The sequence below is a fragment of the Strongylocentrotus purpuratus genome, unplaced genomic scaffold (genome assembly GCF_000002235.5).
Source record: "Strongylocentrotus purpuratus isolate Spur 01 unplaced genomic scaffold, Spur_5.0 spur5_scaffold_1, whole genome shotgun sequence".
Classification (NCBI taxonomy): Eukaryota; Metazoa; Echinodermata; class Echinoidea; order Camarodonta; family Strongylocentrotidae; genus Strongylocentrotus; species Strongylocentrotus purpuratus.
The window spans coordinates 45,848,626-45,861,763 of record NW_022145594.1 but is presented as its reverse complement, the minus strand read 5'-3'; the positions used below and the strand labels follow the sequence as shown (position 1 = coordinate 45,861,763).

The 13,138-nt window shown below is 39.8% G+C and overlaps 1 long non-coding RNA gene across 1 annotated transcript; it reads left to right on the top strand.

Annotated features, from left to right (window-relative positions):
- The first annotated feature begins 308 nt into the window (after positions 1-308).
- On the top strand, positions 309-3,320 carry LOC115921509. The gene is made up of 3 exons (XR_004062919.1): positions 309-705; positions 1,501-1,575; positions 2,866-3,320. It is a non-coding gene; the product is annotated as an uncharacterized LOC115921509 (long non-coding RNA).
- The last annotated feature ends 9,818 nt before the right edge of the window (positions 3,321-13,138 follow it).

Sequence of the window (13,138 nt, the reverse complement as noted above, 5' to 3'; positions counted from 1 at the left end):
TTTGTTTTTTTGTAATTCAGTCTAACTGAACTGGTTACTATTATTCATGTTATTTAGCACCGTAGCCAAGGACACTACCTGGCATACTGACTGACCTGCGTCAATTATAATTGCCCGAGGTGTAATATCGGCTGTACTTCCTGCGCTATTCAAGAATGTAAATTGTAATCGTCCACATGCCACTAATTGAAATCAATGTATACTGTTCATTTCGTAAAGCTTCATTGTTTGTTTGTTTCTGTGTTCCTGTTTGGGTTTTTAAAAATTATTATTTCATTATTGAAATCAAAATTCGTGCCCCAAACCATAAAAGTCACGACGCCGTCTTACAACAAGCAAATGTGACGACTATGTGCGCGGGCCTCATGTTCTGTAATTCGCTCGACACTGATTTTGACAAGCCATGTACCGTACATAAAGTGAATGTAAAATGATCATTGCAACATTGCAATAAATTATTTTGAGCCAACTTATTTTACATGCTGAGCTAGTTCAGTTGATCACGTGATGGAAATAACGCCTCTAGTGCAACATGGATTTTCCATTATCATCTAGGTTTGAAATAGAAAATGGCATCGAAGCTCATCATTGCTGCGTTTCTTCTGGTCGTTATTGTGGGCGCAACCATTGCCGACACCAAAGGCAATATGGAACGAGACAGCGAGACACTTCCCCTTGATATTGACGTTGATGAGGAGGTACAAGGTAAGCATTCCATTGAACAATTTTAATTCTATATGTCAGATTGTTATGCTATGACATTATTTGCAAGACAAAGGCATGCCACGTACTTTATTTATTGAATTGTACTTTTTAATTTGAATTAGATTGACTTGGACATTTTTATTGGTGCTTTATCTGCTGCAAATCCGATTCAGTTTGTTTTAATACTTTTCCATTGTATTATTCCCGAATCCGGACTCTCATTTGGTAGAACGTTCGGTGCGTGGATTGTTTAACTGAGACAAAAGAAGCTCGACAAGTTGCGGAAGCCATTGGTTTCGTGAAAACTTGTCATCATGTTTTATATTTCTCAAGTCTGTTTTACACTCGACCTATCCTACTCCCTAGAACTGGTGCTGAGACTTAGACAAGATGTAGTAATAGAATGGAATATATCACGATTGCGCTCTTTTTTTCTTTATTAAAGACAAGAAGTAAAAGAAGAAGAAATAATATCAAACGTTTTGATAAACAGTAAAGCCAGGGTTCAATTGTGAATTGGAGTGCTAGGGTGTGATTAAAGATACAGGAAGACAAAAAATCGGTACAGTAACTCACATTGTGTTATACAGAAATGTTGCCAACACGCAAGTTGTAATAAAAGTAGCAACAGACACAATATGTAAGAAAGTAACAAGAATCATAGCAGTAAAGTTGTAAAGCAACCTAACTCATCTTCGCATGTAGTAATTATTCGGGTGAGAGAAAATGTTATTACGTCAGTTCTGGGGTCGATTGTTTAAATGGTCCATTCTGTGTTTGTTTTATGTTCATCAGGTAACATGGTAGATCTTGAATCTGAGCAGCCTGGTCTGTGGGGACGGGGAGTGTAAAAGGAGGCTCCAATGACACGTAAGTAGGGACTTTTAGATTCGCACGAAGACAATAGGTCTATGCTACGATCGACATCCTTTTAAAGCACTGCCGTGAATGGAAGTACCACGTATCAGTCCACGCAAATCTAAAAGTCCCTATTAAGGCAATTCAAGAACCTCAATCATAAATACGATCGCAAAGACATTCGAGAAATCAACTCAAGTTTTATTTCAATACAAAAATCCCATAAAACTCGTTTGCTGATCATGTATGCTTGTGTGTGTGTGTGTAACACGCGGGTTGGAATCCCAGTAACCAGTGGTAAGAAAAGTATTTAACATAGTATAAAGTCCAAAGTCTCCCCCAAGTTTTCACGTTATGTGATGTATGAATATAATATACTTTATACACTGCATGTCTAGATTCTAGGCCTCGGATTGGTCAAATTTGCAGGCATGAAATTCACTACATTATAACAACAATGTTGTGACAACTATTGTGATAAACATCATTTTCGCATGTTTCAAAATGTATGGACATGGCTATATAGAAATGACCCTCGGTTGATTTTTGTTAAGTATTTTGAAAAATCTTCAGGTAATTCCATATGATTACATATAGTTCAATAAAGTGTATTGTATTATATTTCAGCTACGGTCGAAGGAGGCGGTACATTGCCCCCCCCCCCCCTCTCTCTCTCTCTCTAGTACTGTGAAAACGAAGTGGTCTCAATGTTTTACCTCATCCCTTTCGATAGGATTTTTTATAAAATGGCAGTACAAGTGAAAACACACCAGCAGCAGGTTAATATAGGAATGGTTACAAAAGAAAATGGAGGATGCGCGAGGTGTCCACCCCCCTCGCCCCTCCCTCATATTTTTCTTTGAATTTCTATAATCAGCTGCTGATTGTGAACACAGTGGTATTATGATTTGTTTGGGGTAGTTATGATGAGATTTGGAACTATTTGGAATCTTTAAATTAATTCCATCAGTTAGTGGAATGGATATCCAGCAAAAAAACAACAACTTAATATTCGTTTATAATCATGGCATCTGTTTTGTATGTGTTTTATCTCACTAAGGAAGCAAACAAAGCCTAAAACAAAATGATCTTTCCAGACACAAACCAATCCATTTCGGCGTATACTTGGTTAGGCCTTTCAAGTAGATCAGACAGGCCAGTGCAAATTTATCCCTTTTCAATGTGCAGAAATATTGACTGTCTTTAAAAATGTCTATGATGTTCAAAGGAGGGGGGGGCACAAAGATAAAGAAGAGGTCCTTGTGTTGATTAACGTTATTTGTTGGCTTCTCACAATCACAGATGCTGAACGTGCCTCTCGAGGACAGAGTCAGAGAGACATGGAACATCAAAATAAGCTGGCCGACGTGATAAGGGGCCACTATCTCCTCTGGTTCGATCAATTTGGGAAAAGGTCTAAATAGTCTGGACCACACCTCTTCAACATTAAATATGTAGTGATAATTCAAGTAAATGATTTATTATTTTAGTAAGCTTATTATTAAAAGTCATTACAAATAATTATTATCACGTGTAATACTCGAAACATTAAATGAAGCACCTCACCAAATCACCAGAGTCTGTGTTTCTAACATTCAACGTTAAATTTGTTGTGTCTTTGTAATGATTATTTTGAAACGGGTACAGCCTTATTCCTTGTGGTTTTAATCAGGTGTCCTCGTCCTATACCCCCTCACCATTTTTCCTTCTCTGGCCCCTTCTTTCATTTCATATTTGTTCACTCTCTTTGTATTTCATTTTCTCCCTCCTCATTTCTTTTTTACATGTCTGTATTTTTCGCTTCCTTTTTCATTCCCTTTATTTAATTGTCTCTTTGAATTTCACCCTATCCCCTAAACAAAACCCGATCCTTTCTCTATATTTCTTTATTTTTATTATTATTATTATTTATTTGGCATTTCAAACATACAATAGATGATACAATAGAATGGCACATAGGATACAAAGTATGAAAGAATAAAATTAGCTGCCCCTGCTGCACCTCTCAATATTTTCTATGCCACCCACTCTCTTTCTTTTTTCCTGTTTTTCTGTCCATCATTCTCATTCGTTTTTTCTGCCCGACCTTCCTGTGTATTTCTTAATATCTGTTGCAATCCAATGAAGGTTTATTCCAACATGTTTCGCAGTATAAATACTGAATTCTACATGTTATACAATGATTGAAATACATTGTCCATACAAATTGCAATTGTGAATAGGCCTAAAACATAGTAAAATTAAAAGCCTGATTACAAAAATACTTTGCATTGATAAAATTGTAGGTAATGAATAGAAACATAGAAAAAAGGATTAACTTCATATAGCAACACCATACAAATTTGGAACAGGTCAAAGTATTACAAAAATGATATACAAGCCTTGGTTCGTATGATGATTATTGGGTATACGTGTGAGATTAGGAAGGGAACGTTTTTGGAATCTTTCACCTTTTCTCCCCATCATTTTTCCATTCTCTTTTACTAACTGACTCAGGCTCTTTAGGCAGTCACCCCCCCCCCCTCCCCCACTCTCCTCAGCCATATCCTCTTTAAAGGGAAAGTCTACCCCCAAAATAAGTTTGTTTCGATAGAGGCAGAATAATAAGAAAATCAGGTGAGTGAAAGTTTGAGCAAATTCTGAATGAAAATAAGAAAGTTATGAATTATTGAAGTTGTGATCAATCAAATACAAATTGGCAACTCTGTGACTTATTATACGAGCTCTCCTTCATTTGCTTTGTGCATAATATTCCATAAAATCATGTTTTCTTCGTTATTGATGACGGAATATATATTTGATCCTTGCAGGGGGAGTATAGAAACATATTTTTAATTATTATATTTAGGGTGCATGTATGGTTGAAATTTTTCTTGAGGGAAAATGACAATTTTAGATTTTTTTTAGTACTGAGCAAATGGAAGTTGAGCTCGCATGATACGTCATAGAGTTGCCAATTTGTGTTTGATTGATCACAACTTCAAAAATCCTAACTTCCTTATTTTTAATCTGAATTTGCTCAAACTTTCACTGACTTGTTTCTCTCATTTTTCTACTCCTATTAAAACTAACTTAATTTCAGGGTGGACTTCCCCTTTAATGCGTCTTCATTAGCATCAAAGAGATAAAGAAGGAAAAGAGGGAGATAAGTTACAACGTGTTGTAGAGATACATGTATGGTGTTACGACATGGTAGCTCTGTGGTAAATCCTTGGTAGAGTGATCCTTTGAATAGAGGAGCAGAGAGAAGAAGAAAATGAAACAGAAATGGAGAAAGGGAGAGTGAAAATGAGCAACAGAGATACAAAGAATAATACAGAGGGAAAGAGAGTGAGAGAGATAAATAAAAAGATAAGATGGAGACAAAGAGATATGAGGGAAGGGGGAAGAGAGAAAATGAGAGAGGAGAGGTTAAGGTGAATCGAGAGACCTTTTTCAGGCGCGGATCCAGGATTTTCCAATAGGGGGAGGGGGGGGGGGGGGGCGGAAGTTTGGAATTGCGCCGACCGTTTTTTTCAAGGTAATATTAGAAGCACCATACCATTACAATTTTTGACATTTTCATCGGGGGGGGGGGGGGGGGGGGCTATAGCCTCTTATCCGAAAAAGTAACTTTCTGGTTTCACGATTCGGCTAGTGAGCGAGCAACAATTTGAGCAAAATATGTATTTTGTGAAAGTGTTATTTATAACCAAAATAAACGAGAAAAGATATCAAAAAATCATATGCGGGTAGCTCGCTAACCCCCCCCCCCCTCCCCCGAAGATTAACGTTTCATTAAATTATTAGTGAAACAAGACGATTTGTTGTACCATTCTCGACTCTTATTACTTGACTGAATTCACCCCCCCCCCCCTCCCGCGCGAAGCACGGAAGCTTTGGCCTTTCATAGTTTAATGAAATTATTAGAGAGAGAAGACGATTCGTTGTACCGTTCTCGACTCTTAATCCTTGTCTGAATTGAGTTCCCGCCCCCTCCCCCCTCCCGCGCGAAGCGCGGAAGCTTTGACGTTACATTAAATTATAAGGGAAAGGAGACGATTCTTTGTACAATTCTCGACTCTTAATCATTGTCTGAATTGAGTTCCCGCCCCCCCCCCCTCCTCCCGCGCAAAGCGCGGAAACGTTGACGTTTCATTAAAGTATTAGAGAAAGAAGATGATTCGTTGTACCGTCATCGACTCTTTATCCTTGTCTGAATTAAGTTTTCCCTTGGCCGCGCGTAGCGCGTAAGCTTTGACAATTTATTAAATTATTAGAGGAAGAAGACGAATCATTTTATCATTCTCGACTCTTAATCCTTGTCTGAATTGAGTTCCTGCCCCCCCCCCCTCCCGAGCGAAGCGCGGAAACGTTGACGTTTCATTAAATTATTAGAGAAAGAAGATGATTCGTTTTACCATTCTCGACTCCCAATCCTTGTCTGAATTCAGTTGCCCCCCCTCCCGAGCGATGCGCGGAAGCTTTGACATTTCATTAAATTATTGGAGAAAGAAGACTAATCGTTGTACCGGTCTCTATTACACCTACCATGGATAAATCACGGCCGGGAGCGTCATAATTTTGTGTTATCGGGCGAGGGCCGGGGCCGGGGCGTAGCGACCAAGCGAGATTTTGCAATGTTGAATGCTGAAATTATGCATTCTAAAAATCCCTAAGCCCGATATGTACGTTCTTTCCGCTATATTTATTTCTAGCTATATTTCTAAATTTCCTGGGAGACTTGTCCCCATATCGGGCCCAGGATCGCCGCCCCTGTCCATGATTACCACCAACATGAGTTCTAATACAATCACAAGCGAGTCGATACGAGCTGAATCCAAATGAAGGGCAAAATAAGAGTTGTGAAGCGGCCCTACCGTTAATTTAGAATTTGACTGTTGAGTATATAACTTCTATTTAAAAGACATCCAAAATATTGTGCCCTTTTCAAATTTCTCACTAAAGAGTGATGACCGCAGGGGCTGTTCTTAACGTTTAACTTTGAATCCGCGGCTCGAGATTTTATGCGGCCGGCCCGGCCCCCTCTATTCAATAACGTTTGCCAATGAGCCTTCTGGAATGTCCCCTAATCTCCCGATTACAGTTTTCCCATATTTGTCGTTACTGTCACTTAGCGCCATTTCCTTGCCTTTCCCCCTTTCTCACCGACTTTTCTTTTCCTCACCCCCCCCCCCTCACCCTCTCAGTGTTATCTAGGGTATGCACATGTATGTTCCCTCTCTTTGAAAGCACCCCTCTGTCTCCGGTGTGTAAAGTCAGTACGGGCCGGATTTTTTGTGTATTGCGGGCCGGACTTTGTTTCGTGAAAAGTAACTCTTTATCGGAAATTTAGGGAACACAAATTCGGTCCCTCCGACCCCGGAGTTGGAGGGAGGGGGGGGGCTTTTTATTTATCTTTTCTCTTCTATTTTCCTTTCTCTTCTCCTTTCTTTTCTCTTCTCCTTTTTTTCTCCTCTTCTCCTTTCTTTTTTTCTTCCTTTCTTTTGCGCCGCCAATAGGGGGGGGGGGGGGGGGGGGGGTGGGCCGCGGCCGTTTCGGCCCCCCCCCCTGGATCCGCCACTGTTTTTAGATCTCAACATGTAAGGAAATAACCCGCATAATAGTTCATTAATCTCGTTTTTGTTCACATTCATCACATTCATATTAACCCGTTAACAGTGTGGAACCGAGTGATCCCTATACTAATTCTATGGGAAGGATAACAGTTTAGAGTCAAAGGCCCACTGCACTACTTGTAGCTACTTGCGCCCTCTATATTACAAACAAGGCCTAATCGGTGTCCATTGGTCCCCCATGTCCTCTTTTTCTTATGTTAACTGAGAGCTCAATTGATGAGATAACCACCTGTCCAGTGACCTTGCAGGGCATTCTAATCCCTCCTGTAAACTAGTGCAGATAAGCTTTAAAGAGTGTAGTCCAGTTAACTATTTAAAGTGTTTGAGACAAGCTTGATCAGCAAGACATAGGTTTGTAACAAGGCTAGCCCCTCCCATACCCTCCCCCATTCGTAGGTTTATGTCTCTTGCATTTCATCCATTCAGTATGACTGACAGCCTTTTCACACACAGCTAAAATTCTATAAACATGATTAGTTTAAAGGGCTTTAAACTAATCAGTGTACATACGACATCATTCACACACAGAAATTTCGGTGCGATCGTTAATCGTTTCGTGATTAACTACTGCTCGTAAAATGAGCAGTAGTGCCATTGCGCATTGAAGGTCATGTCATATCAATCAAAGCGCACTCTCCATCCAGTTTAAACACGAATAACCGTTCACAAACAAAATGTCAGCTCTCTAGATACGAACTTCGTATCTGCAGCCTGCTTTTAGGGACGTATGAATCGCGACTTCGTATCTATCCCAACATCGTATAAACGATTTTCACACAGGGAAAATTTTCTATAAACATGTTTAAAACTGTTGAGTTAAACACGTTTATACTAATCATCTCTAGATACGATGAATTTTAGCTGTGTGTGTGAAAAGGCTGTGATACCCCCCCCCCTCCCCTATGATGCAAGTGCCCTATCAATGACTGGTCTCACTCTACGACACTGAAGGGGGTATTTTCTTCTTAGTATATTATGGAAAATGTTGATATAATATAGATTCAATATCTCACCTCCTACCAGGAAAAGCATGTAACATTCTAACAAAAAAATTGACCTACTTAGTAATAACATGTGTGCACACTTTTAGCAAAAAAGAAATTGTCCCTTTTAATGAGGCAATATACTTCCGAATAGTAGATATTTCAATATTCTGATAATTCATTTTGTTTTAATGTTTATACAGGGTGGCACTTATCACCAATTTGATGGCCTTCCATGAGGCCCTGTTTGGTAAGAATAAAACAAATAACAGCAGCAAAAACAAAATAGATAAATACACAATGATATAAACAGGTAAAATACAAATTATCTTGGTATCCTCATGAAAAAAATTGATCATTTAAAAATTATCCCTGATCATTTACAAGAAATATGTGAATGGAATTTTCAAAGAATAGAAATTACCTTAAAAAAATTAAATTAAATAAAAACTAGATGATAACCTTGTATTTAAAAAAAGACAATAAATGATTGTAAACGTAAATGTGTTGATAATCTGAAATAGCTTATAACACACGGGATACCAACATTGCTATACACATATTTACATTCGATTGCTCCTTGTTGTTTACAAGATAGCTGAAAAATTGATACATTACATGTAAGTATACATGATATAAAGTTAACCATGTCAACCACATTTAAAGCTTATCTGCCATAGTTTACAGGAGGGATTAGACCGCCCTGCAAGGTCACTGGACAGGTGGTTATATCATCAACTCAGCTCTCAGTTAACATAAGAAAAAGAGCATCATGGGGGACCAATGGTCACCGATTAGGCATTGTTTGATATATAGAGGGCGCAAGTAGCTACAAGTAGTGCAGTGGGCCTTTAATAACTTTGCAAATAGAAAAAAATGGTTAGCTTCGCACGAAAACCCCCCAAAACTTCACTCACTTAATCTGCAGATAACAGGGCTTTTAGAATGCGTTTAAAACTGTTCAAAGGATTGGTCGTCGATAAAGCCTCATCGCTTGTCTCGCATTATCCGGCATTGCTAGTTTTATCGTCATTTCTATCCGTAAGTATATACAGTGCGTCCCAGAAAAAATGAAACCGAGAATTATCGATGCTTTATCTTAACTTAATCACAATTATAATTAATAAATGACACATATTTGTAAAGCTTAGATCCTCCTCTTTCATTTGATGCAACTCGTATAATCCATATTCCACGCATTAGTGATTAAAATGAAGAGGAAAAGAGGAAAACAAAGAGCCATTTGGCGGACGGTATCTGAATTTCAAAGAGAAAATTACATTTCTAGAAAGTTGAGTTTCTGCCCTTTCATAATGACACCTCAGTCAGGAAGAATGAGCTAGGAATAACAAAGTTCTGCTTGCATTCCATAGTTTTATTAAACGAATTCATATGAGTTGCACCAAATGAAAGAGGAGGATCTAAGCTTTCCAAATATGTGTCATTTATTTATTATAAATGTGACTATGTTGAGAAAATTTTGGAATCAAATTGGAAGAACATATGCCACAGTGTGACAAAAAAGATTGAACGTAGAAACTGAAGTACTGTACGTGGCCTTACTTGAAGACGAGTAGATAATGATATTTTGTGAGATAATTAAGCAAAGAGACACTGAAGGCTCGAGGAAATGAGGCAGACAAATATTTTAGATTGAAGGACGAAACTAAACAGTCAACAGGTCTGTCGCTTGTCTCAGTTAATTGAACATGGTTCAAGACAGAACACTCTGGAGAACAATGATCAATATGTTAACAGAGGGTAAACCAAGAACCCTAGAACGAAGACGGCGATATAAGTTAGTTGAGATCATTCACGATAAAACTAGCTCCTGTGCGGCGTTCAGGTTAGTCCAGAATCTGCACGGTCCTTTATAATTTCCCTACACTTGATTCAAGTCTTAATTTAATGATCACGCCATCATCGGCTGGTAGCAAGTAAGTAGGGAGAGGTAGCGTTGGTGTGGTGGAGATCAAAATTAAATAGGCCAGATTCTGGACTACGTTCAGGTTGATGCACCAACGGACAATGAATAAATCAAGTAGTTAAATCAGTCGGTGCCTTGAGCGTACGCAGGGGGGGGGGGGGGGGGGGGGATTTGGGTTGAACCCAAAGACGTTTAAATATTTAAGAAGTTTTTTTTATGTGTGTATTTTTGAACGAACTCCCCCCCTTTGTTTTTTCGGCCCGATTTAAAAATGTTAACCCCCTGTCCATTAAAAAAATCCTGCGTACGCTACTGTCATCACCATCATCCTCACCATCATTATCATCACCGTCATCATCACCATCATTATCGTCAACAGTATCATTTCGTATCATCATCATCATCACCATAACCATCATCATCATCATAATCTCTCTCATACCCTCTCTTTTCAAATATGCTAATCCTCTTCCTCCACCCTCATTTCGCAGCCCCCCCCCTCCCCTCCCCTCCCCCTCTATCTCAATTGCTTGCTTGCTGTGTCTGTATAAATCACATAACAAGGGAAACACTCTCGGCGGTCTCGCCTGCATTACGCAATTCAATATGATGAAAAATTGAGGTTGGGACATTATTCATAGGCAGCCCCCCCCCAATGAAATCCTCTAAATATAATCAGCATTTTGAAGTGAATATTGACCAAGAGTCATCGGAAAAATTATTTACTATAATTTGTACCAAGATTAATAACTTTCATGGAACATGAAAATAACAAATTTTATTTTTATTTTTAATCCTCACATACTGACCTAAAATTACCTTTGACCTTGACTTTGTGACCTGGAATTTGCGTCATAAGATTTGTGATACTTGTTTACACTTGTGTACAAGTTTCATGGAATTTGAACAAACACTTTTGAAATTATGCTAAAATTTCAAAATCTTGATGTTGATGCCACAAAAGAGTCTAAGTTTGTTGACCTGAAATGACCTTTAACCTGCTCACATGATTGGGGATACTTGATGCCCCCTAAGTGCAAGTGCATTGAATAAGAGCTAGGTTAAGTTTTTGATAATGATGCCACAACATAGTCTAAGTCTGTTGACCTGAAATTACCTTTGACCTTGATTTTGTGACCTGAAATTCTGCTCACATAATTGTGAATACTTGATAACCCTATAGTCCAAGTTTCATTGACTAAGAACTTATACTTTTTAAATTATATCAAAAATTCAAAAAATTTAACCTTAGGTTAAGTTTTTGATGTTGACGCCGCCGCCGTCGCCGTCGCCGTCATCACCGGAAAAGCGGCGCCTATGTCTCGCTTTTTGCTACGCAGGCGAGACAAAAACTGCAAAAAGAAATTATTTAATTATTTTTTTCCCATCATTTATATTTTTGCATAATATATCTACTCGGTTCCATTCACTACATCAGAACTTTTAAAAAAGGTGCATGTCACTTAAAGATGAAGTTGAGTTCTGGTCATGCGATTGCATTGTGAAAGAAACGGTGTGGAATCGACCAGAAAAGGTTGATCATCTAGCATATAAGAATTTGTGTGTATTGCAAGGTTCTGGAATCATCAAAATGATAAGAAATTTGGCCAAGTCTTGGTAAAGTTACAAACACTGTACACAGAAAGATGTATATGGTACTACACGAACACGTGGCGTAAAAAACCTACCCCCCGAGTTTTACGATTTACATGACATATTTAGAATATGAAGGCATTTGAAGAGCCATGCTTTTCAGGGAACATGTCTTATCTGATGTTCTTCCACACTTGCATAATAAGAATGATAAAATTCACAAATTATTTTTCACCTCTTCCCAGAACCTTCTCTTTAAGAAAGTAAATTAGGCCAGCGAGGCTTCAAGCTTGTACCTTTTTGCATTTATCCATCTCGACATCTACAGCCCCTAGCTCTCACATGCTCCGTGATTTCGATCTCCTTTCTCTTCATCCTCCTACCTACTGGTGAATACTGGCCTACCTCTCATCATTATGCTAAAAATATCTCCTTCCTGTTCTCTTGCTCACTGTAATACTGTTACCCCGGCCCCTCTTTCCCTACCCATCTATACATCCCCCATTCCCGCCCCCATCTCTCTCTTCCTTCCTCCCTTGATCACCACCTTTCTCTCTTCCCTACCTCTATCCCCCTCCCATGCACCCTCATCGCTCTCTCCCGGCTTCCTTCCTTGATCACCCCCTTACTCTCTTCCCTCCCTCTATCCCCCACTCCCATGCACCCTCATCGCTCTCTCTCACTTCCTCCCTTGATCACCACCTTATATACTCTCTTAACTACCTCCATCCCCCCTCCGATGCACCATCATCGCTCTCTCTCTCCCTTCCTTCCTTGATCACCCCCTCACTCTCTTCCCTCCCTCTACCCCCACTCCCATGCACCCTCATCTCTCTCTCTCTCTCACTCTCTTCCCTCCCTCCCATATCATCTCTCTCTCTCTCCCTTGTTCCTCCCGCTCTCTCTTCCCTCCCTCTATCCCCACTCCCATGCACCCTCATCTCTCTCCCTTGATCCTCCCCCTCACACTCTTCCCTCCCTTTATCCCCCACTCCCATCATCTCTCTCTCTCTCACACCCTTATTCCTCCCCATTCCCACTTCCATGCACCCTCATCTCTCTCTCCCTCCCACCATCTATATCTCTCTCTCCCTTGATCCTCCCCCTCACTCTTCCCTTCCTTTATCCCCCACTCCCATCATCTCTCTCTCTCTCTCTCACCCTTATTCCTCCCCATTCCCACTCCCATGCACTCTCATCTCTCTCTCCCTCCCTCCCACCATCTATATCTCTCTCTCTCTCTTCATCCTCCCCCTCACTCTTCCCTCCCTTTATCCCCCACTCCCATCATCTCTCTCTCTCTCTCTCTCTCTCACCCTTATTCCTCCCCATCCCCACTCCCATGCGCCCTCATCTTCCTCGAGCTCCTCCCCTCCACTCCCTGACTCCCCTCCTCCCTACCTTCCCCTCCCCTGGATTCACACCTTACAAATAAATCATAAATTCAGACTAGG